The 23,467-nt window shown below is 38.4% G+C and overlaps 1 long non-coding RNA gene across 5 annotated transcripts in view; it reads left to right on the top strand.

Annotated features, from left to right (window-relative positions):
• Positions 1-22,793, top strand: part of LOC116811811 (uncharacterized) — a 64,285-nt gene extending 41,492 nt beyond the window's left edge. For 4 of the 5 annotated variants that reach the window (XR_004370526.2, XR_004370529.2, XR_009214313.1 and 1 more), the window contains one exon: positions 7,803-22,793. This is a non-coding gene — a long non-coding RNA (uncharacterized LOC116811811). The remainder of the gene's footprint in view (positions 1-7,802) is intronic. The other variant, XR_009214314.1, reaches the window with a different exon arrangement.
• The last annotated feature ends 674 nt before the right edge of the window (positions 22,794-23,467 follow it).

Below are 23,467 nucleotides of genomic sequence, written 5' to 3'. Positions count from 1 at the left end.
ATGGTAAGAAATGTTTACCCTTTTGCCGGCACATCAGGCTTCTGGGTTCCCTTTCCCCTAGCTCAACTCTATGCCAAGCATTTTAAGATTTGGCAAATTAACTTTTCCTAGGTTGGAAGAACGTTATAAAAGAGATAGAAGCCATTTTAAACCACAAAACAAGGAAAAACACCTTAGAAAGGAGTTTCAATTAGGGTTGTTAAGAAGTAATACCTCTCTTCCTGTTGGGAATGGTGTTTCCCCTATTTCTTTGTCTTCCCTATTTTTCTCTTTTCCCTTCTGGCCCACTTTAGGAGACATATTGCTCATCTCCAAAATTTTCTTCTGCTTGCAGAGCTGCCTGTTTTAGCAGCAGTGAGGGTTTGACTTAGCAGCAACATAACATCCCTCCATATGAGGTCAAATACGTGAGTTAAATTTTGGAAAGCTTCTATATACATATCAGAGTCAGAAAATCAGCCTCAGTTTCCCTTTACTTGCCTAAGGTCATTAAAGGGGCCCAAAATAAGAGGGACCATCAGATGATTTCCTTGAAAGTTACTTTTTTAATTTTGGGGAACTAGTTTCCCTGGGCCTGCCCGATATGGTTGCTAAAAGAGCTGGGTTGATCTTGCAACATTTGCAAAGGTCTAGTAAAAACACCATACCCTTGTGCAAAAGAAAATAAGCCACTTTTTCTTCAAAGTTTCAAGGTCGAAGGAGTCCCAGTGCTTCAACATACACTCCATGGGAGTGCACGTTGAAGACGATCTGTTACCCATCTAGAAAAAGAAGTGAGAATAAAAGCGTCCTTTTAGTCTCCTTCCTTTTGGTATGTGATCCAGGGTGGAGATGAAAACAATAGAGAGCGTCCCCCCAACTATTTTCTCTCTGTTGCTCCTGGATTCCCGGCACTCGCTTAAATGTGCCACCCATGACTGCAGGTGTGACCCTCCAAGCCATGGCACCAGAGGAACTGAGTTCCTTAGTCACGCTGTCCCCAAGCAATCAGTTCTCTGCCTTTTATTTCCCTTTGACCTTTTAGACTTGCATGGCCTGTGTGCCTTCCAAAACACAGATTTCAAGAAAAACCATGTAATTGGGCAAGGCCCCTTTAAGGGAGGGGGAGTGCTAGATTGAACTGTGTATTCTGCTATTATAGCCCATGCTAAAGCATTTACTCGTAGAAGAATGGTTCTGGTTAACTTCCAGACTCAAAAATGCCCTTACTAATTCAGTACTGTCTTAATAGGAGACAAAATCAATGCCTTAAAGGAATGTAGGAGCCGAATGGCTGTTTTCCTGCCAATGGGGACAATATCGAGACTAAAATTGGGCTAGGGAAGACATCTTACTCCTAACTGTTAAAAGCAAAGACTTCCCGTTCCCAAAAGAGGCCTAGAGCCTGATTTCTACTAGGCAGCTTAGAAATACCATGTGCTTGCCAGAGAAAACAGAGAGCGAAACATTTATTGAGTTACTGCCTGCCATGATTCACGATCTTTTCTAACAGACCTTTTTTCCCTGAACTGTAAAGATTCTTGCACATTAAACACACAGAGAGAGGGTAAGAGACCACCAATAGAAAGTTTGGTGACAAGGTAGCTGGAAGAGAGCCTTGTGATTAAAGGACAGATTTGAAGTTGAAATCCGCTCCATACTTACCAGTCTGATGATTGAATTTTCCTTTTCCGGCCCATGCACCAAAATGATATGGCTCTGATGAGTGGAGGAACACCAGGGTTCTTGTTCCTCAGGCCGGTTCAGATAAAACAACAGGGACACACGTGGAGTGGTTTTAAGGAGTGGAGAGTTTAATAGGCAACAAGGAAGAGAGAAGACAGAAGGAAGAAGCTCTCCCTTACAGAGACAGAGGGAGGGGGGCACCAAGTTCCTGTTTTTATTAGCCTGGAACTTGATAGTAATGACATTAACTGAAAGTAGGACATAAACTATATAATTTAGTTTAATATGTAAAAGGATCTTCTGCATCACTAAAGAAGAAAAGTGTCTTGCTGGGAATGAGATTAGGAAACAAATTTGGGAAATACCATTGTTCCTTTTTTGTGGAGAAAGGTACCCTGTCCAAAAAAAAATGTCTTGCTTTGCTAGGTAAATGCACCGTTTTGCCTAAAAACCAGTGTAACATTTTATTCTAAGTCAGAAGTAATTACTGAGCTGTGGTTTTGTGTTCTGTATGTGTAATCTCATTTATTGACAGTTCTAACCTAGTAATGAAAGTGCGACAGGAGAATTATAACCAGAAACATGTAACTGTTATACATACATGTATTATTTAACTGTAATTGTGAAAATGCATTTTGAAAGTTGGAAAAAAAGAAAGGTTGCCTCTATGGTTTGGCAACTTAATGCTGAAAAGTAGACAGTGTCTTGCGGGTCATAGATCATGGGACTCAACATAAAGTCATACAGCTAAGACTTGTTACAGCAACAAAATAAGCATATATAGCCTTTCTAAGGTTAGCATAAGGGAAAAAGAGAAGGTAGAGTCTGGAGGAACCAGCGTGCAGGCCTCCTTATGCTTTCTCCCTCCCATGAGTGGTCATACAGAGCGCATTCTTGTAGCAATAAAAATTTGGCAACATGTGTGCCATGTTTCTGCTAGAGAAGTCCATTGGAGACTCGGCACCCAAAGTTTCTATTGTAGGTTGGTCCTGTAGGCACTTTCTGCTTTGCGTGTACCAAAATTCCAGATTCCCAGAAGGAAAGCAGGTATTCCACATAACCCACTTTTATTTGCACAAACAATCTAGTAAAAGGCCAACCTTGGCAGCAGGTCTTCCTAAGGATTTTAGTCTCAGTCTGTGCACATATGCTGAACGTGTAAAACAGTTAAATACTGGACCCTTCTGTAACTGATCACATGCTTAAGGGCAGAAGTGGGCCAGTTTAATAAGAGTGAGTTTAAATACATGATTCCCGTTGTATTTGGGGCATGCTAAAAAATATTGGGAGTCCTTTAGGTTAAGTTAAAGACAATAATCTAAGCTTACAGGATTTTAAACAAAATCTTTGATATATTGGCTGTTTTTGTTTGCCTCCTTTTGCTCTCATACTATGCATAGAGTTACCTGAAAGAATTGTGTTAATTTAAAAATTTGGATGTCATTCCTTCCCCACAGTTTACTTGGAAATTGGCTTTTAAATATTTGGAAGGAGCCATTCTTTTTTTTTTTTTTTTTTTTTTTTTTGAGACAGAGTCTCGCTCTGTCGCCCAGGCTGGAATGCAGTGGCGCGATCTCGGCTCACTGCAGGCTCCGCCTCCTGGGTTCATGCCATTCTCCTGCCTCAGCCTCCCGAGTACCTGGTATTACAGGCACGTGCCACCATGCTCAGCTAATTTTTTTGTATTTTTGGTAGAGATGGGGTTTCACTGTGTTAGCCAGGATGGTCTCGATCTCCTGACCTTGTGATCCACCTGCCTCGGCCTCCCAAAGTGCTGGGATTACAGGTGTGAGCCACCGCTCCTGGCCCGGAACCATTCTTTAAGAAAGAAGTACAAGGGAATATTAGATTTTTATTGTGTGGTTTCACGTCAGTGTAATTATAGGAAGTTTGTTTAAAATAATAGGCCTTTTCATTTGACGAGATTTAAAAACACAGATTGGCTGTGGTATCTGGGCATAATTTGATATAGATAATCATATTTTCCTCCATATCGAAAATTGAGGTAAGTTTTGTAACCTCTTTGCTGCGTTTTCCTAGTAGAGTTAAAAATGTTGAAGTATAGCCACCAAAATGTTCATGTTGGTTATCCTTTTTTTTTCCTTAATGAGAATGTACTATTTTGGTGGAAAAAAGTTAATAATTTCGTTAGTTGGTAGGTGAATAATGAGTGATAGAGACTGTTCTGACACCAATTGTCTGACACCAACTGGGTATCCTGCAATTCATTTCAATTCTGACACTACCCAGAGTTAACACTAACTACCAGACACACAAAGTGTTCACCCACCAGGAAGCTCCTTGAGCTTTGAGTTTCCAGAGTTTTACTGGCCACATGATTAACTTCCTTCTCCACCTCCTCTTTACTCTCTGAACATCTGGGGATGTGGCTAAAAGTTCCAACCCTCTAATCATATGCTTGGCCTGTCTGGCATGGCCAGCTCGTCCTTTGAAACTATGTGAGGGCCTACCTTGAGTCACCCCCAAGTATAAACTCAGGTATAGTCCAAAGGGGCTCCTTACGAATAACAAAGACACTTCCATTAATCAGGAAATTCCAAGCCTCTCTGAAGCTCTGTACCAGGAACAGGAGACAAAGACTAGATTTATTCTTCATTATATGACAGATACACTTTTATATTTTGCCTCTGGTTTTAGTAAAGTTTTTGTTGTGAAGAACACAAATGCCAGATCAAATGAGGGGGCTGTAATTAGCAAGGCTGCAAGGGATTGTGAGCAGTAAGGGAGATAGGGATTTTACTGGAAATCCACCAAAGGAACTGGTATATAGCTATGCCTCTCAGTAAGGGGAACTAGAAAGCTATTAGGAAATCGAGGCATCTGGAGAAACTATGTGTGTGTGCCCGCCAGCGTCTTCATGTTTGCGCTGCATTTTTGCTTTGTCATCATCTTGCCTCAGGTTGTTTTGCTCTCTTGTTTGACTTTCTATGCCCTTCTCTACCCTAGGGCTTCTACTTACTCAGAGTTTCTGCTTTCACAGGACTCCTTAGAGCTTAAGTTCTAGTTTATGTGTGGCTATGCATATTGAAAACTTGGGTTCTTTTTTTGGAGACAGGGTTGTACAAGCTGTTGCACAGGCTGTATTGCAGTGGTATGATCATAGCTCACTGCAACCTTGAACTCGTGGGTTCAAGTGATCTTCCTGCCTCAGCCTCCCACCACCCCCTGCTAATTTTTGTTGTTGTTGTTGTTGGAGAATGGGGTCTGGCTATGTTGCCCAGGTTGGTCTTGACCTAAGGGCCTCAAGTGATCCTCCTACCTTAACCTCCTAAAGCACTGTGAATACAGGCATGAACTTGAGTTCTTATTAACTGTCAGCCTGACTGGCTCTTTCCTAGCTAGGCTAGTCAGCTGGGCTGAGGAGTCAAGGGAGGACAGGCTTATTACTATGGAAAGCACTTCCAAAACATTAAAATGTTTCTCTTTAAAGAGTGTTTATCAATGCTCAAACCTGAACCAGAAAAAGAAAAAAGAAAAAAAAATGGAAGAGTGCTTAAAATATTAAGGATATTAAGCATGTCAATCCTTTTCTTATTCCTAATACCAAAAGGAGAATTCCTAAGATAAAAGATTGATGTGTCATGACATGAAATTTAATTGAGTTGAACATATTTAAGTAAATATTTGACTTTTGATTTTGTAAGGTCAGCCGAGAGAAAGGACAAGAGAGCAAGACCCAAGTTCAGGCAAGCTTTTATTAAACCCGCTGGCTCCTTTATCACAGACAAAGGAGGCAGCAGCAGCCAGCTTACAGAATGAGGGGTTTATATTGGGGAGGGAGTTTGAGGGAGTTCTTTGGTATGGCCGCATCCCGGGGTGGTTGTTTGCTGGTTAATTCTGCCGCATTATCACCTTGTGACGTTTATGGTACTGGAGGGTTGTAGGTAAAGTTTGTTTATGCTTCCCACGACCTCCCCCTGTGCGGTCCCGATGGTTTGTAACTGGGGTTTGCTTTATAGCAGCGAGGCCTGATAGGTAAAGTCTGCTGGCTTCACTGCTGCGCCTAGATAAGGGCTTAGAAATGTAAAGAGGCTTGGGGCAGCATGGAGAGGAGTTGCAGAGTGGGGAGGGGCGGGCAGCACCAAGAAGCTTCTTGGGGCAGTTTGTCCCTAACAGATTTATTTTCAGAAAGGAATTTTGAACTCTGAGACCAAATCAGTATATTTTGTCATATTCTTCCAAAGTCTTTTAATTCTTAACCTGATATTTAAGTGAAAAGGGTTTACTCTTTTCTCTATCCTAATTAGTTAATTACATATTCCATTTGTTAATGAAACTATCCTTTGCTCACTGCATTGTAAACACATCTTTATCTTTCTTCAAACATAGAAGCCATAAAATAAGATTCATAAATGCAGCTACATAAAACATATTTTTAAATATTTAAATATTAGTATTAATTTTTTTAAATAAAATATTTTGTGTCAAAATGCTCTAAATGAAGTCAAAAGAGAAACGAGAAACTGGAAAAAATATTTGCAACACATATTAAGTGCTAATCTCCATTAATATATAAAAAGCTTCTAAAAAAATAAGGAAAATCCAAAGACCCTAGTTAAAAATGAGCAATGGTCATGAGCAGATAGTTCCCAGGAAAACCAATGGCACTTTAATATATAAAAGCATGCTTAAGTCATTTATAGGAGAAATGTGAAAAGCTACAGAAAGTTAATACTTGAGAACTTTGTTGGCAGGACTGTGGGAAAACTGGCACTTATAGAATGCTGGAATGCAAAATAATATAATACTTATGAAGGATACTTTGGAGATATTTATCAAAGTAATAGTTGCCCTGGGTAATCTCCCTGGGCTTTGGTGGGTGGTGGCTGTGGGGCTGCAGTTAGCGCGTCCAGGCCCTGTGGCTTGTTGGGCATGAGGCAGCATTCGTACACCTTCCAGGGTGGCTTTTCTCGCTCAGTTTCTGGAAAGGAGGAGGAAACGCTGCAGCTTCCACAGTACTTTTGCTTAAGACAAAGCCAGGGATCTGGAATTTCAAAAGAGCTGGGGATAGAAGGTTTAAGCTGGCCCCACCCAGCCCTCCATTTGACCTCCAAAGCAGGCTGTTTCTTGCTGCTGGCTGAGTAGAGGCGGCCTTCCTGGGGCGAAGGGAGAAAAAAAAATTAAAGTCACCTTTATTTCATCTAGTGAATCCTCTTCTAAGAATTATCCTACATAGCTGAAAAAGTGAAACAAGTTGTATATGTAACATTGAAGAATATTTTATAATAGCAAAAGTTGGAAACGATCCAGGGGCTCATCAATAAAGGACTGGATAAACTGGTAGATTCTCACAATTCTACAATTCCGTGCTGTAGAAATGAATGAGGTGGCAGTCTATGCAGTAATAGAAAATTTGAAGGCTATATTAAGTAAACAAAGGCATATAAAGATAATACATATGAGTTTTCTTCTGTGGAAGAAAATGGGTGAAACATACATGTTTACTTATATTTTTTTAAGCATATAGCACTCAGATATGAAAGCAGTTACCTCTAGGTGCTAGGAGAATGGGGCAGGTGTATCCAGAGTGAGAACAAAAATTTTCTATATACAATGTTTGGAAGATCCAGGTGATTTGTTTTTCCTTTTGTGTGTGGTAAAATATATATAGAGTAAAATTTACCATTTTAATCATTTATAAGTTGCAGTCCAGTGGCATTTCTTTTTTTTCTTTTTCTTTTTTTTGAGACAGTCTCACTGTGTTGCCCAGGCTGGAGTGCAGTGGCGAGATCATGGCTCACTGCAATCTCGACCTCCCAGGCCCAAGCAATCCTTCCACTCCTTCCACCTCAGCCTCCTGAGTAGCACGTGCCACCACGCCTGGCTAATTTTATTTTTTTGAGACAGGGTTTCCTTTTGTCACCCAGGTTGGAGTGCAGTGGCACCATCTTGGCTGGCTGCAACCTCCACCTCCTGGCCTCAAGTGATCCTCCCACCTCAGCCTCCTTAGTAGCTGGGACTATAGGCGCAGGCCATTCTCCACTAATTTTTAAATTTTTTGTAGAGATGAGATTATAAGTTGTTTTAAAAAAAAGTAATATGTGCAAGTGGTAAATACTACAAAATTCAATTTGTACTAAAGTTGTTTTAGTTAAAAGTCTTCTTTCTGCTTTTAGATTCCCAGTTCTCAATCTTCCTCCTTACCAGATACAAGCAACCTTCAACCTTCCAGAGATGGTCTCTGCATATGAAAGACAATGGTCTTATTATGAAGTCGGCATATTTATAGCTTGATAAAAACTGAAAAATCTGTAGCCTATTTTTAATAGTGATATATAAGGAAATAACGTAAATAAAAATTTGGCAACAAGAATCCAGGAGCAAATTTATGATCAATACACAATTGGGCAAGTGGTGTTCATACCAACCATGCAAAAATGGTTCAATTTTAGAAAATCATTGAATATAGCTTTTAGTAGGTCAGAGGAAATCAATATCTCAAAGTACTTTCATGATTTAGTTATTTTTAAGTTATTGATCATTTTGGATTTTACTTTGAGGTTGGTAGCCATATAATGATTTCACATTTTATTTTAAATGGCTAGCTGTTGTCCCAGTACTATTTATTGAAAAATCTACATTTTGCTCACTCTCTTTTTTTTTTTTTTTTTAAGAGACAGGGTTTTGCCATGTTGCCCAGGCTAGATTTGAACTCCTGGGCTCAAGTGATCCTCTCGACCCAGCCTCCTGAGTATCTGAGACTGCAGGCAAGTACCCCTGTGCCTGCTCACTCATTTAAAGTTCTACACATCAAATACTAAATTCTCATCTATTTGACTTCTGGACTCACTGGTTGGTGTCATTGACTCTCTTTTCCTCTGATAGCATAGAATTATTTTGATTGTGGAAGTACTATAAATGTTGCTATTTATTGTGCCTCTTGCTGCCTATGTTTAGACTCATTTATGTGATGCCATTCCGTATACTCTAAATTTTTTGGTTCTGTTTTAATAATGTTTGAGTCAATGACTTTTCATGACTCTTGACTTCCCTACTTCAACAGTTTACTAGTCTCCATCTTGAATGCTTTTATTAATCTATTTTGTATTAATTCTACCCAGGTTTTTTGTTTTTCCTTGCTACTATTATATATATTTCTGCCAGATGTCACATGGTATAAATGCCTATATGGACTTTTGTAACAGAAAATTTACTTACTAGAATTAATATAGGGGGCTTTTTAATAAGAGTGCCTGTAACATAGTAACAGTAGCAGAGCTATATCAGAAACAGTTCTGATAATATTTCATGATCTATAGTTTCTTGCATGCCCATTGCTTCATACTGCTTGTGTTCTTGGTTGAGTCATAAGTAATTCTTATGGGGTGTGTCATGACTGTCATATTCATAGAGAGTTGTCTGCCTTGCCCCATGGTCTTTGCATGGCTTAAACAGGACCCCTTTTCATACAAAAGTCATTCAATTTTTTGTTTTTAATAGCATCAATTTTAGTGTTTAACATGTGACTCTGGACTATGCATCAGAATACTTGACTGTTAATGTGAAATGAAAATTCATGGATATCATAATTTATGTAACATAATTTAACATTTCTTTATTAATAAGACTTTAGATTGTCCCTTTCACAAAAAAATGGTGCGGTTAAAACTTAATCCTGTGTCTTTTTGTGAGTAGTTCTATGATTTCTATATGATGGCATCCTTGAAAAAGTTGGTAAAAATAAGAATAGTTCTTATTTATTAAAGTTCTTCTCAAATTGCTCTTCCAAAACATTTTAGTTTATACTGCAGTGTTAACCATTTTACACTTGCTTAAGTAATTTTCTTCAAATACACACGAGTCCAGGCTATTTAACCTGTATTTTACCGCTGTAGCACAAAACAGGTTTTCCAAAATTGTCCTTGCACACCTGGGATTTTACAAGGATATTATAAACTTGGTTCAGTTTGACTTCCTGAATTTGTAGTAAGTATGTTTTAGCACATAGAAAATTCAAAATATGTGTTAATCTGTTTATAGGGTAAATTTTTATGAGGGTGGATGTCATCCTGTTTTGTTCTTTTTTTTAAATAAATGTTTTGTTTCACAATGTTTTTTATTTACAGAAAAGTTACATAGTACAGAGAGTTCCCATATGCTCCACACCCAGTTTTCCCTATTGTTAATATCTCGAATTAGTATAGTACATTTGTCTCCTTCTCCTTTTCGCCCTTGGTAACCTCTAATCTACTTTCAGTCTCTGAATTTGCCCATTCCAAATATTTTGTATAAGTGGAATCATACAATATTTGTCCTTTTGCTTCTGGCGTATTTCATTTAGCACAATGCCTTCAAGGTTCATCCATGTTATAGCATATGTCAGAACTTTATTCTTTTTTATAGCTGAATAATATTTCATTGTGTGTATATGCCACATTTTGTTTATCATTCATTTTGTTTATGTACCATGTTTTGTTTATATACCACATCTATTAGTATGTATTTGTTTAGATATGCAATTTGCTTATATACCACATTTTGTTTTTCTGCTATCTAATGGATTATGCTGCTCTGGAACATTCATGTGATGCTTCTGTTAATTGCTTACACATTTTATTAAGCTAATGGGCTTGGTCATGGTAACATATAAAATCAAGAATCGTTTAACTTTTGCAATAAAAATCTCGACGTTGACTCTGAAGTATTAAGATGCAACTTCAATGTACTGGGACTGTGAGGCAGCCATAGCGATATTACCACAGGCTTTCCAAAAATTAACACAAATATTTTCTATTCTAGATGTGATATCTTTGGCATCACTGTTCATTCTTTTTATCCTTGATTAAAGTGAAACAATTACATTAAAATACTTTTATGATTTAAAAATTATTCTTTTTTTAAGCTATTATTTTAATGTAGGTCAGCGTGTTATGTAAATTGATGTCCACTACCTGAACATCTGATGCTTTCTCTTTATTCCTTCGTATTTCCTCCATATTCTCTGAGGGCCTTCAGTCAGTTTTTTAAAGGAAGTAATAAGTTCAAATATATATGTATGACTTAGGGTTACAAAGAATATTTTCTTTTCCTCCAGTATACTTTGTATTAAAAAAATTATAAAAGGCCATAGGTATTCATTTTCAAATATTTGAAAAAAAAAAGGCATGGCACAATTAAAGCGTATGCAGAACCAACTTGGATTATTGCTATATTTCTTTCTTTCTAGTGTGTACGGATATTGATGGCATTTTTAGGTGGCTCTTAACAAGAACATTTTCCTCTCTTTAGATGTGAATGCATAGAAATCTTTCATTTGGACCAGGATCGTTTTAAAACATTTCCTTTATTTTTTGATTAAATTTTTTTCCTTTTAAATATTAGGACTCAGTTTTTTATTAAATTTGAACACAGTATATTTAACATACTTACGGATACATTTTTGTGGGCATATTTCTCTGACGATTTCTCTTATTACAAACCAAACTTGTTAGAGACCTGATTTTGTGTGTGTGTGTGTGTGTGTGTGCATATGCGCATGTTTTGCATTTCTATTCTTTGTTTTCTAGTTTCATCCCTATGCTAGGACATGGCTGTGTTCATTTCTCTTTCACTAGATGATTTTAATGACTGTAAGGTTATTCTACGCTTTTAATTTGCTTTTGCAGTACTTTTCCATCAAAAACAACTGTGTTACTTCTCATTTAAATATTTATTTATTTATTTATTCATTTATTTATTTATTTTTGAGACAGGATTTCACGCCGTCACCCAGGCTGGAGTGCAGTGTTGTGATCTTGGCTTACTGCAGCCTCTGTCTCCTGGGTTCAAGCAATTCTCCTGCTCCAGCTTCCCGAGTAGCTGGGACTACAGGTGGACACCACCACTCCTGGCTAATTTTTGTATTTTTAGTAGAGACGGGGTTTTACCATGTTGACCAGGCTGGTCTCCAACTCCTGACCTCAAATGATCTGCCTGCCTCAGCCTCCCAAAGTGCTGGGGGATTACAGGCATAAGCCACTATGCCCGGCCTCATTTAAATATCTCTTAATCATCTCTTACCTGTTTTTCCATTCTAAGCGGTGCATTCTTTTTTTATAGCAGTCTTTTGATAACAATAGTTAAGAGGCCAGGCACGGTGGCTCATGACTATAATTCCAGCACTTTGGGAGGCTGAGGCAGGAGGATCACCTGAGGTTGAGAGTTCGAGACCAGCCTGGGCCAACATGGTGAAACCCCATCTCTACTTAAAAAAAAAAAATTAGCTGGGTGTAGTGGTGTATGCATGTAATCCCAGCTACTCTGGAAGCTGAGGCATGAAAATTGCTTGAACCCAGGAGGTGGAGGTTGCAGTGAGCCGAGATCGTGCCACTGCACTCCAGACTGGGTGACAGACTGAGAGAGTCTGTCTCAAAAAAAACAAAAAACAAACAAACAAAAACCTCCCAAGAGTTAACATTAACTGAGCACACATTAAATGTTAAGTGTCACACACTGTTCTATGTATGCATAGCTCAGTTTTTAACTTGGGAAGTAAATTCTAGTAATATTCCTTATTTTTTTCTGATGGGGTAATTGAGGGCAGCTACTCTCAGTAACATTGAACCCGATAGCACATAGTAAAGACTCATTATCTTTATCAATGATGTGTCAGTTAGAGGTAAAAATTAGGTCGTTTTCAATATCCAGTGGTGACTGTCCTCCTAGGAAGATCAGCCAAGGATACACAGTCTGAAAAGTTTATAGCTTAGGTAGGTAGGATTAAGTGCAGTGCCTCTCTAGTACACACCTGGATGTGACTATTGTGTCCGCATGTTTTTCAAACCTGGCAGGAACAATAACCCCATTCAGAAATGACTTCTAAAAAGGCTATTTTTGCAGGGCTTGCAGGCATGCACTTGTAGCCCTAGCTACTCAGGAGGGTGAGGAGAGAGGATTGCTTGATCCCAGGAATTCTGAGCTGTAGTGAGCTATGCCGATTGGATTCCTGCACTAAATTCGGCATCAATATGGTGACCTCCCGGGCACGGGGGATCACTGGGTTGCCTGAGGAGGGGTGAACCAGCCCAGGTCGGAAATGGAGCGGGTCAAAACTCCCATGATGATCAGTAGTGAGATCATGCCTGTGAATAGCCATTACACTTCAGCCTGGGCAACATAGCAAGAATCAATCTCTCTCTCTCTCTCTCTCTCTCTTTTTTTTTTAAAGAGCCAACCTTAGGAAGAAATGCCTTTTTTATTTTCTTTTTAAACGACATTTCTTCCTAAGGTTGGCTTGTTTTAGGGAGAGCCAAACCTACAGGTTGTTCTAATTGATATACTCATCTCACCAACACTAATGTTACTATTGTTTTTATTATATTTCAAAGAGGTCATCAAATCAATAAAAGTTCAGAACTTGGCAAGAATGGCCAGCCAGTAAATTCTAGACTTTCTCTTTGAACCCCCATGTCTTACAATGCAAGAATGTAACCTCTTAATTGCTCTATTTGTACTACATTGTCATCTTTGGACTTCCTGGATACCCTTGACCTCTCTGTTATTTCCTGTTATGGTGAGTCTGTCCTAACAACCTTATTATAGACATGTTTGTGCACATTAACCACACTCCATGGAAGAAGCCTTTTAACATGAGACTTGTTCCTAAGTACTCCACTGGCTTACCAAGTATAGGATTACCCCTTGATTACTTTATCTGGCTACCAGGACAGAGAGATTCTTGGGAGCCAACCAGCCATCAGGTCAACTATTTTGCTACAGATACTACTTTCCGGGTTTAGTCCCCTGTACTTTCAGGTCTTTAGCCTCAATTTGACTTCCTGGCTTGTTCAGTGAGGATTTTGGAGTTATGTCAGGTGAGGAATCAATCCATCCAGTCTGAAATGTTGCAGGGAGGAGGGCTGTCTTTCTGTAACAGGGTAAAATTTTATTTATTTGAACTACAGAATAAGTTATAGACTATAATGCATTGTACAATTGTTTGATTTTAAAGAAAACTCATTATAGCTTTACTGTTCCAAAACTGAACATCTTATGTCTGCATTCCCATTTATTTATGATCTACTCTAGGCCTTGCAGATATTCTGTTTCCTGGGTCCTCTAGCAAGTTAATTATTGGTATTAATCCTCTAACAAATTAGTTATTAATGTACATTGTACAGGTAAGTGTGAATTGGAGAGAGAATAATTTTAACAAGATCAGAATGCCTTCCAGTTCAATTTGAATTCGAAGGCTTAATTCATGGCATTTTATAGTTCAAAGAAAGCTTTGAATTATTTAGGATATACTAACATATATTACAGGAAGAGAAGTGTGGATAAATTTCCCAGTAGTTGCCTAGCAGAAGTATATACTTAGTAAGTATATGACTTACCAAGAGAGTGATCACGAGTGATTTAGGGAGCCCTTTGTAGGTTTCCCCTATTTACCTTTAGCCTTTTACCACATCACCAATGACCTCTTATTTTCATACTGCCTATAGAATTAGGTTAGCCTGTCCAAGAAGTCACTTTATTTTACCCTAGTCCCAGTGCATTCCCAAATATCAGGGATTGTATTCCCTTACTTTTACCTGGGCATTGGATGCCTCATGTTCCCTTATATCAAACCTTAAAGGTAGCTTTTAGGCAGAATCTGGTAGTGCCCTTATGTCCTGAGGGCAGGACAGTAGAAGAAAAACTCATTTGGCATTAGACTTTTTCATGGTGCTTATTTGGAAGACCTTCTTCATCTTCAGAATATTGATCCAAGTCCTTTGGGGCCGCTGCTACTGTCAGAGTTGTTTTGAGTTTGGCAGTACCTCCCCAGAGCCTCAAGGTAAGGGACTTGTGGTTTGAGAAGTGGAATACAAGTCCATAATCTATAGAATACTAGAGCTTAATAGATGATTACTTCATTACCTTGATAATACCCGTCAATTTTTAGGTGTGAACATTGAGATCTGGGGTTGGGTGTAGGGTGGCTTGTGTGGGCTTCCCCAGGCTAGATTGAAAACTCAAACAAACTGCATGTACCCTTCTATTACTTTTGTTTTTGGAGTTTAAGAAGTTTTAGAGTCTTGGCTTCTCATTTATTATATAACAAAAGGGAAATAAAAAGTAGGAGTGGGATAGTGTATAGCTGGTAAACATCTCCTGTAATACAAGTGTTGATGTTATTGGGAATTTTATTTGAAAGTTTTTGGGAAGGAGAGATAGTTAAGGGTAGGGCCCTGAGGGTTTGGGACAGGAGGGGAGGGAAGGGAAGGGATGGAGGATCTATCTGGAATCTGTTTCAAAGAAGGAAAAACTGCTTTGAAGAAATTGAGCATCAGTCCAAGAAGAAATGTGATCCCAGCAGCCATCTTCACATCACCCCCAAGCCTGTTCCCCTATCTTGCTGACAAGTCATAGTCCTACTTTTGCCTCCTTTTGCTGGTTTCATGTATTTTGAGGGTCAGCAATTGCCCATGCCCTGGGTGAGTTCAAACACTGTGTGAGGGACCACTTGGGTTTAGGACACGGGAACTATATGGAAGGGATGGTTTCTTGTGATATGGGGCTGTGGTGTCTGTGTGATGGGGAGCATCAGAGAAGGTGTTTGGGGCAACATGGAGGGAAGGGTGCATATCCTGTAAGAATCAGGGGACAGGGTTTCGTAACCTATCACGTGCCCTGAAAGTCAGGAATGGCTGCAGTTCTATTACCAAGCCCTGACAAGCAGCCGTTTTGGTTATTAGCAGTGACTTTTAAAAGTTTCTCCTTCGTAACTTTACTATTTCACTTTCAACCTGCTCAATATGTTGAAAATGAAGTTTATGGACTATCTTTATATAAAAGTCGCAACTTGTAATGCCTCCATTATTATATGCAGGCTTCCTCTCTGCCCCTTCCTTGGCTTCTAGTGCCATGTTGGGGTTGATGGGCCAGCCTGCGTCCTGTCAGTGTTTTCTGAATACTTATTATTGTGTTCAATTTTTTGATTGATGGGAGAGGGGCAGAGGGACTAAAATGGGGACTGGGCTGTGTATATTCCTAAAGTTTTCTTGTGGATTTCACATGTTCCAAATAATGTTAGTGTTTGGTAAGTACAAGACATTTAAGCAACAAACACAACTACAGACATTAGAAGTCATCTGCTTCAGCAAGACTTTAAGCACTTCCTATATTCCATGTTTTACACTTCAGGGTACAGTTAAGAAAAGTTAACTTACTGAGAAGTTTCTTTGATCCTGAAAACTATATTCACCTGATACAGGAAACCAGTGTTCTTCAAAGGTGATGAGAATGCCTTGACAAGATGATAGGGACCAGCACTGTACATTTGTTCCCAAGGGAATACTGCAACATGCAGGCACGGCCCTTGCTCACCTAATACATATATTTGTGAAATCCCATGGGTTCCCTTAGGTTGGGAGCTAAAAGGGTTAGCTTTGGGTTAGCTGTGCTTTTCACTAGTTTCTTCTTGACAGGATCAGAAGACTGCCGAGACAGATACTGCTATGCTGAATTCTTCATGTTCATCTCAGGGACTCACTGCATACTATTTTTTAACTACATGTGCTATTCCGAGTTAGGAGATCTTGGATGGGACTCCAAAATAAATGATTTAGGAAATTCCATACCTTACATTAAGACCAGAGCTTGTAGTAAAGGATGTTGTGATATGGTTTTGACCCAGAAGGATGCTTTTGGGTATCAACCTCAAGAATGTCTGCAAAAGGTTTTCAGTGAAGACAACAAGGAATACCTGTGCTTTCATCGGGAGGAGGAATGAGCCTGATGGTAGTAGTGACTTTTGCTTGTGGTACATGTAGCCAAAAGAGCTCTGTGATGCCAACAAACATTGAGAAAGGTAATCTTTGGTCACTGCCAGCGGGATTGGCCAGTGCACCTTGTATTCAGTACTCTATATTGAAGTATCTGTCCTTTGACTGTATGCGGTGCTTATTGTACTTAGTTTTTAGGGCCCTGAAAGCTTTCTTTGCACTGATTGGTTCAAATCCCAACATTAACTACATGTTAAAAGCAGTCAGGAAAAGAATGATTTGGTTTATTTTAAGCTTTAAGCATAACATACTGACAGAGCTTATGAATATATATATAATAAAATTTATATAATAATATAAATATATAACTAGCTTATACATCTTAAAATTTAGATCCAGCACACAAAATAGCATTTTAAAGCAAAATACTTTGGATTTTATGCATGAGGGAACTACAAACTGCACACTTTGCACAAGGGAGGGAATAAATACTTTTTTCTGTGTCCTTGGAGTATGGGTGGGATTCGTGGATATATTTCTCTGGTTCGCCATTTCAGTGATGCGAAGGAGCCTCATGTTGCAGCACAGAAGATTTTTCGTCGTTGGAAGTTAAGGTTAGTTCACCTTCGTTGATTCCTCCCTACACTGGACTAAAGCATTTAATCTAGAAACACTTAGGTCTCTATATAGCTTGTCATAATCTCTATGCATAGAAAGGGGCTTTCTAGAACCTGTCAGCATATTGTGAAATATTTCCTATATCAACTGATAAGAAATCAGAATTGCTTAATTATGGCATTAATAAAGTATCACCTAGATTGAACTAAGCAGGAAAATTTTAGATGAGAGTTTACCATCACAAGCAATAAACACACAACAGTCCCTGAGTCCTAAAAAGGTGGAGTTCTTGATGGTATTAGTGCGTATCTTCAAATTATTTGCTCTCTGGAAAGATGCTGATAAAATTTTGTCCACTACCATAGTATCCCTGCTGGATGGGAACCATATCTTTACAATAGACTCTCCACCCATTGGCAAGGTGATAGCTCTAAGGACAGTCATCTTGCAAGTGGGCATGAAGCTGTTAATTTTTTTTTTTTTGTCAACTGAGGTTTTTCTGCTATGGTTCCGAACCATTTACCTGATAGACTGGGTTATGTATTCCCAGCTAACCACTACTGGGTTAAGTAACCTAATGATATTAGTAGCCACTTAATTATTTTCAAGCATTCTGTCTAGGACATCGTTTCATAAAATTAAGGTTTAACAGGCTGAATCCCAACATTAGTATTATAACTAAGTTCTCTTAGGAGCTTTTTATGAATGTCTTAGTAGTACTTTGGCTTCTTGAAGAGGAGCTAATGCCATAACCCTTTTTAAATCGTCCATCTGCAGCCAGGCATGGTGGCTCACACCTGTAATCCCAACACTTTGGGATGCCAAGGTCCCCGGATCACAAGGTCAGTAGTTCAAGACCAGCCTGGCCAGCATAGTGAAACCCCGTCTTCACTAAAAATACAAAATTACGTGGGTGTGGTGGCGAGCGCCTGTACTCCCAGCTACTTGGGAGGCTGAGGCAGGAGAATCGCTTGAACCCGGGAGGCAGAGGTTGCAGTGAGCCGAGATCACGCCACTGCACTCCAGCCTGGGTGACACAGCGAGACTCTGTCTTAAAAAATTTTAATAAATTGTCAATCTGCTCCTGTTATACATGTTGATATATGCTGCTTTGCAGTTGTATTGTCAACATCCATTCCCAGATTATTGCTGTCCTGAAGTAGGATAAACATCTTAAGTAGTGCTACTCTATCTTCTAGCTTCACTGGTTACTTTTTAAATTTTATGTGGAGACAAGGTTTTCTTGCTATGTTGCCTGGGGTGGTCTCAAACTCCTGTGCGCAAGCTATCTTACCACCTCAGCTCCTCAAAGTGCTGAGACTACATTACAGGGGTGAGCCACGGCACCTGCCCTGGTTTTTCAAATTAGATTTAACATCCAATTAGCAGCTAAACTCAGCAAATGGGATATTTTGATCTGTGTATAATTGAAATTCCAATTTTGGCTTCTCTGGACAAAATGGAAAACAATAGAAATCTTTCATATGCATTTGCATGGCCTTGTCTTTTGGAAATAACAGGTACAGTGCTGTCTTCTAATGTTGAGGCAGTAAAATTTTAGTAAGATTATGCAGCTGAGGAAAATACAGGATCTTAAGGACTTCTTGGAGATAGTATTCATGCTTTCTCATATACACAGTGTTAGGCGAATTGTGTTTAGGGTTTTGTTTGTTTTAGGTTGGTTTTGGTGCAATGTCTGGTTACGTTTGCCAACTCATGTTACCTAGTAGGGATATTTCCATTCTGTGCCAATTGGTATTTGGTACAATGAATTTACTCAATAAAGGTTTGGTACTTGTTTTTGAGATGGTGAACAACTAATGTGCAAATCTGTAGTCCCTAATGTAGCCTTTTGCTATCTGACATCTGTTTGACATACGTTTTGTCAAATTGATTGACCTCAAACTTGAATACTTATGTTTTGCCAAATTTGTGTGATCACATTGTGTTACTAATGTGTAGCATCAGCCTATAACTTCAGCCACCTACTTTTTATTTGTGGATGCTGCTTAGAAACTTGCAAATCACACTATGAATATGTGGAGTTCCTTGACTGTCCACTCTGTTGCCCCTTTAGAGAGTACATTACATGCACATTTCTTGTGTATTTTCTAGTTTAATTAGGATTCCTCAGTTCTTTCCAGCCAATATTAAAGGTTTTAAAGGAACTATTCAATGCAATGTATTTCCATAAGTTTAGTACCTATGTACTTTTTCTTGGGAGTGGGGAGTTGGCGAGGGGAGTCATGAATTTTTGGCAATGTTAAGTAGTAGCTTATTGCCCATATTTTTCACATGTCTAAATGCCAAATTTTGTGATGTATTTTGCACAAATAACTCATTACTCTGAATCTTAAGTAGTGCTTTATTTGCCCTCACAATGTTGCCCTTTATAAATTGATAAATTTATGAAAGAAGAAAATTCCTCTTAATATAGCACTTCAGCAACATTGGAAATAAATTATTCAATAATAAAGACATTCGACGAAGCAACCAACATTTTTGCTTTAAGTGTAGAGGTATATATGCTTTGGTCCTTTAGCCTGAATGTTTCATAACCAAATTTGATTTCTTACCATTGTCATTTGCAAGTAATTTTAGAACTCCCTCCCCTGTATTGGTATCATGTATTTTTCTAGCACATTTGTAATCTTAAAATTTTTAATTTGGTGCTTCTTCAGGGACTTGGTTAACGAATCAATTGGAAGTTTTGTACTAAATTTGTCTACACAGCAGTGCTTTTTAGCTGGTGGCATAGAGTCCAAAGTTAAGAATCTGTATCTGCTCCTAATTAATAGAAATATCATTCTTGTCCTACAGACAAAAATAGTTTTTATAAGGACTTTTGACAAAGTATATACAGTATAGGTGAATTTAGTCAAAAATATTTGCCAGATTCTCTTGGTTCTCATATGGCCATTTGTTCAATCCCAGTAACTCCAGGATAATAGTGTTCAGTTTTCATAGGTTGTAATATATTGGGCCTTTCCAGATTCGTTGTGGAATTCTGGACAGTTGATGTCTAGTGACAAGTTCTGTAGTACATAATTTGTACCATGCAGTGTTGCATTTTGCTGATACAGATGGTTGGAGGTTCATGTGAGTTTAGGAAATCAGTTCCATTAGTACTACAGTTTAATGGCTCAGTGCTATTTGCCCAGAAATGTATTGAAATTGGTAGAGACCTTCAAAGTTTTAAAATGTAATTTTTTATTGTACACTGGTACTGTAATTCTTTGGTTCACTGTTTCATTACAGTTACGCCCTTTTAAGGCCCTCTAAAATTAAGGGCCCTGTAGAAGTGATGGTCAACTCTATTTTCCATATGAATTATTAGATTTGGTGCTGTCTTGTGAAGTAACTTGATATGATAGATGTGTAGTATGAATTTTGTCCACATAGTTGTGCCCTTGGCAGAACTGCACATACCTGAAATGGTTCCCTAATTTTTTTCTAGTATTACTATCCAACACTTCTTCTCATAATCACTAGTGTATTGTATAATTGTTAAGTGTCCTTTATTCATATATTTAAATTAAAAGAATACTCTGATAGGATTTTGGGGGCCAATAGTGTATTTCCACTTTTTTTGAGGTATTAGGAGGGCTATTTACTGATACCTGTAGTGCCTTCCCATTCTGTTTATCGTGCACCTCTAAATTTTGTGACTTCCTGTTGCACTAAGCAATGATAATGGAAATTCACTAGTAATTGATTATTTATAGTTTGTGATAGTGGCATTGGTAGTATTGCCCTTCAGAGATTATCACTCCAGTAGCTATCTAGTTTGCTGTTCTATTAGTAAACCAATATTAATGTAGCTTTCTTGAGGGCATTGTGATTTTTAGCTATTGTAGTAGGTTCTGATATGTAGTTTTGCTTGTATGATTTCCTTGTTTATAGCTCAGTTTTTGTTACATGGTATGTGAAATAGTAGGCTTGCAATTAGCTGTATACAACACATAAACTAGATTTTTCACCCTTGAACCTTGAAACTCCAATGAGCTGTCCAGATTTGCGTACTCTATTGGAATAAAAAGACTAGAAAGAAGCATTGTTATGGAAACCTTGCAGTACTCAGTTCACCCAAAAGACCTTTTAGAAATGTTAGTTCCCCACTCCCATCAGAAATTTGATTATAGGAAGATCATAACATTATAATCTGATCTCCTTACTATAGAGGCAAAAAATATATTCAGTTAAAAGCTGTTTACGTATAATGTCATTTTATTTCCACACGAAGGTGACATCTTAAAATTGGTCAGTGTAATTATATTAAAGTGGCTAATTTCCTGTACAGTAATTTCCTCCACCCCTTATCTATGGGCGATAGGTTCTAGTTCTCCTGGTGGATCCCTTAAGCTGGATAGTACCGAACTCTATATGTTTTTACCTACACATACATACTTGTGGCAAAGTTTGAGGTGTGACAGCAAAACTAGCACGAATTTCTTTTTCCTGCACAATTTCTCAAACTCCTGCGTTCAAATGATCCTCCTACCTTGGCCTCCCAAAGTGCATTTAGAAGATTTGTTACTATAGCTCTTGGCAACCTCAGTATACAATTTTTTTTCTTATTCTGTTGAAAATGTTCGCCTTTTTACTAAAGGAAGCACTTTGGGGCTTCTCTTTGGCACATCTGTATTGTTGGCATCACAACTCTTATATTGGGGTCATTGTTAAGCACTGTATTACTGCAGCAGTCAATCTGAACTGAGAAGGGTACTAAGTGACTAATGGATGGTAGCATATAATGTGGGGTATACACTGGAGAAAGGGGTGATTCTTTTTGCTGGACAGTTTGAGATTTCATTACATTACTCAGAATGGCAGACAATTTGGAATTTATGAATTGTTTATTCCTGGAATTTTCCATATAATGTTTTTGAACCACGTTTGACCCCAGGTAATAGAAACTTTGTAAAGGAAAACCATAGATAAGAGGAGAATACTGTAACATTAGGCTTCTTTCCCCCATTTCTGTTTTATTTTGTTTCCCTTATTGTCAGGAAGTATGTTCAGTATGGCCTCCTTGTGTACACAAAGTAATTTTTGGTGGAAAATAAAGTACTACCATTAGTCCACGGCATGTCCTTCTGAAATTATGTTGGATGCTTGTTATCATGGATTTGATTCTCATAGGGATATTAATACAGTACCCTAGTCAATGTGTTAGTGAGCCAAAAATATGTTTGAAAATGTTCATGGATGTTTGCGTCTTTTTTTTTTTTGGCTTGTTACAAGTTCTGGTTTATAGGTTTTGACATCCTTTGCATTGTTGGAAGTGTGCCCAGTGTCGCTACCTAATTTGTGGAAATTCTGTAGTACCACCTTAGTCCATAGTGCGTCCTTCTGAATAGTTGCATAGCTTGCATAACTAATTTGGTGTGAAATTCTAGAGTGAAAACTAATATGGTAACCTAATCACTGTGCTATGTTGAGGATTTCCAAGGGTGCATGATGTATTTTATGCATTTTTCTAATTACAGTTCCTGGCTTATAGACTGCATAGGTATTTAATATTGTCTAGTAAAGTGTGTTGATGTACAATTTCTTATTTAGTTCAGTACTATTATTAGCTACATGGTTCTGCTTTATCGTTACCATTAAACTAAATATATACTGATTATCTTCATCAGTCACCAGTGTTAGTGTGTTTCTCCTAAGTGAGTTGACCTCATGGGAGTTCATCACGTCTGTGGACTATATTTTAGTGTTAAAGGCTTAATGTACTACTGTTTCAAAACGTAAAAGTATTGGTATTTCACATGCTTTTAAAAGTACTGTTGTACTTTTTTTTTTTTTTTTTTTAAGACAAAGTCTCTCTGTCACCCAGACTGGAACATGGTGGAGCTATTATAGCTGATGGCAGCTTTGAACTCCCGGGCTCAAGCCATCCTCCCGCCTCAGCCTCCTGAGTAGCTGGGACTACAGGTGTGCACTACCAGCCCAACTATTTTATTTTATCTTATTATTTTATCTGAGACAGCGTCTCGGTATGTGACCTAGGGTGGTCTCAAAGTCCTAGGCTCAAGTTGTCCTCCCACCTTGGCCTCCCAAAGTGCTGGAATTACCACACCTGGCCTACGTGTTGTAGTTTTGTTGCAGTAAGTTCAGTTGACTTTTGTTAAATGTACCCCAGTAAGCACATGCCCTGTGGTAAGTCCTGTTGTGTAATGAAAAACATGGTATGTATCAATGTGCTTTTCCTATAGTTGTCCTCTGTCTTCCCACGTTTTTTTTTTTTTAAACGGTCATCTAGGGTCCATAAATATGATGTAGTAATGAGTGATGGTTTAGTTTTGCTGGTATTCTCTAGCAGCCCCTATTATATACTTCACAGTATTTTCATTCTCATCTCACTTTTGGTTTCAAAAATAATTTTTTTTCATGGCAAAATTTGTTTAGGTAGTGTGCTTTAGTGTTGTCACCTGGTGGTTCAGCACGTTATAGTGCTTTACACGTGTAGCTTCATTGTT

Source organism: Hylobates moloch, unplaced genomic scaffold (genome assembly GCF_009828535.3).
Source record: "Hylobates moloch isolate HMO894 unplaced genomic scaffold, HMol_V3 SCAFFOLD_7, whole genome shotgun sequence".
Lineage (NCBI taxonomy): Eukaryota > Metazoa > Chordata > Mammalia > Primates > Hylobatidae > Hylobates > Hylobates moloch.
The sequence above is the reverse complement of the archived record's forward strand: the minus strand, read 5'-3'. Positions and strand labels throughout refer to the sequence as shown.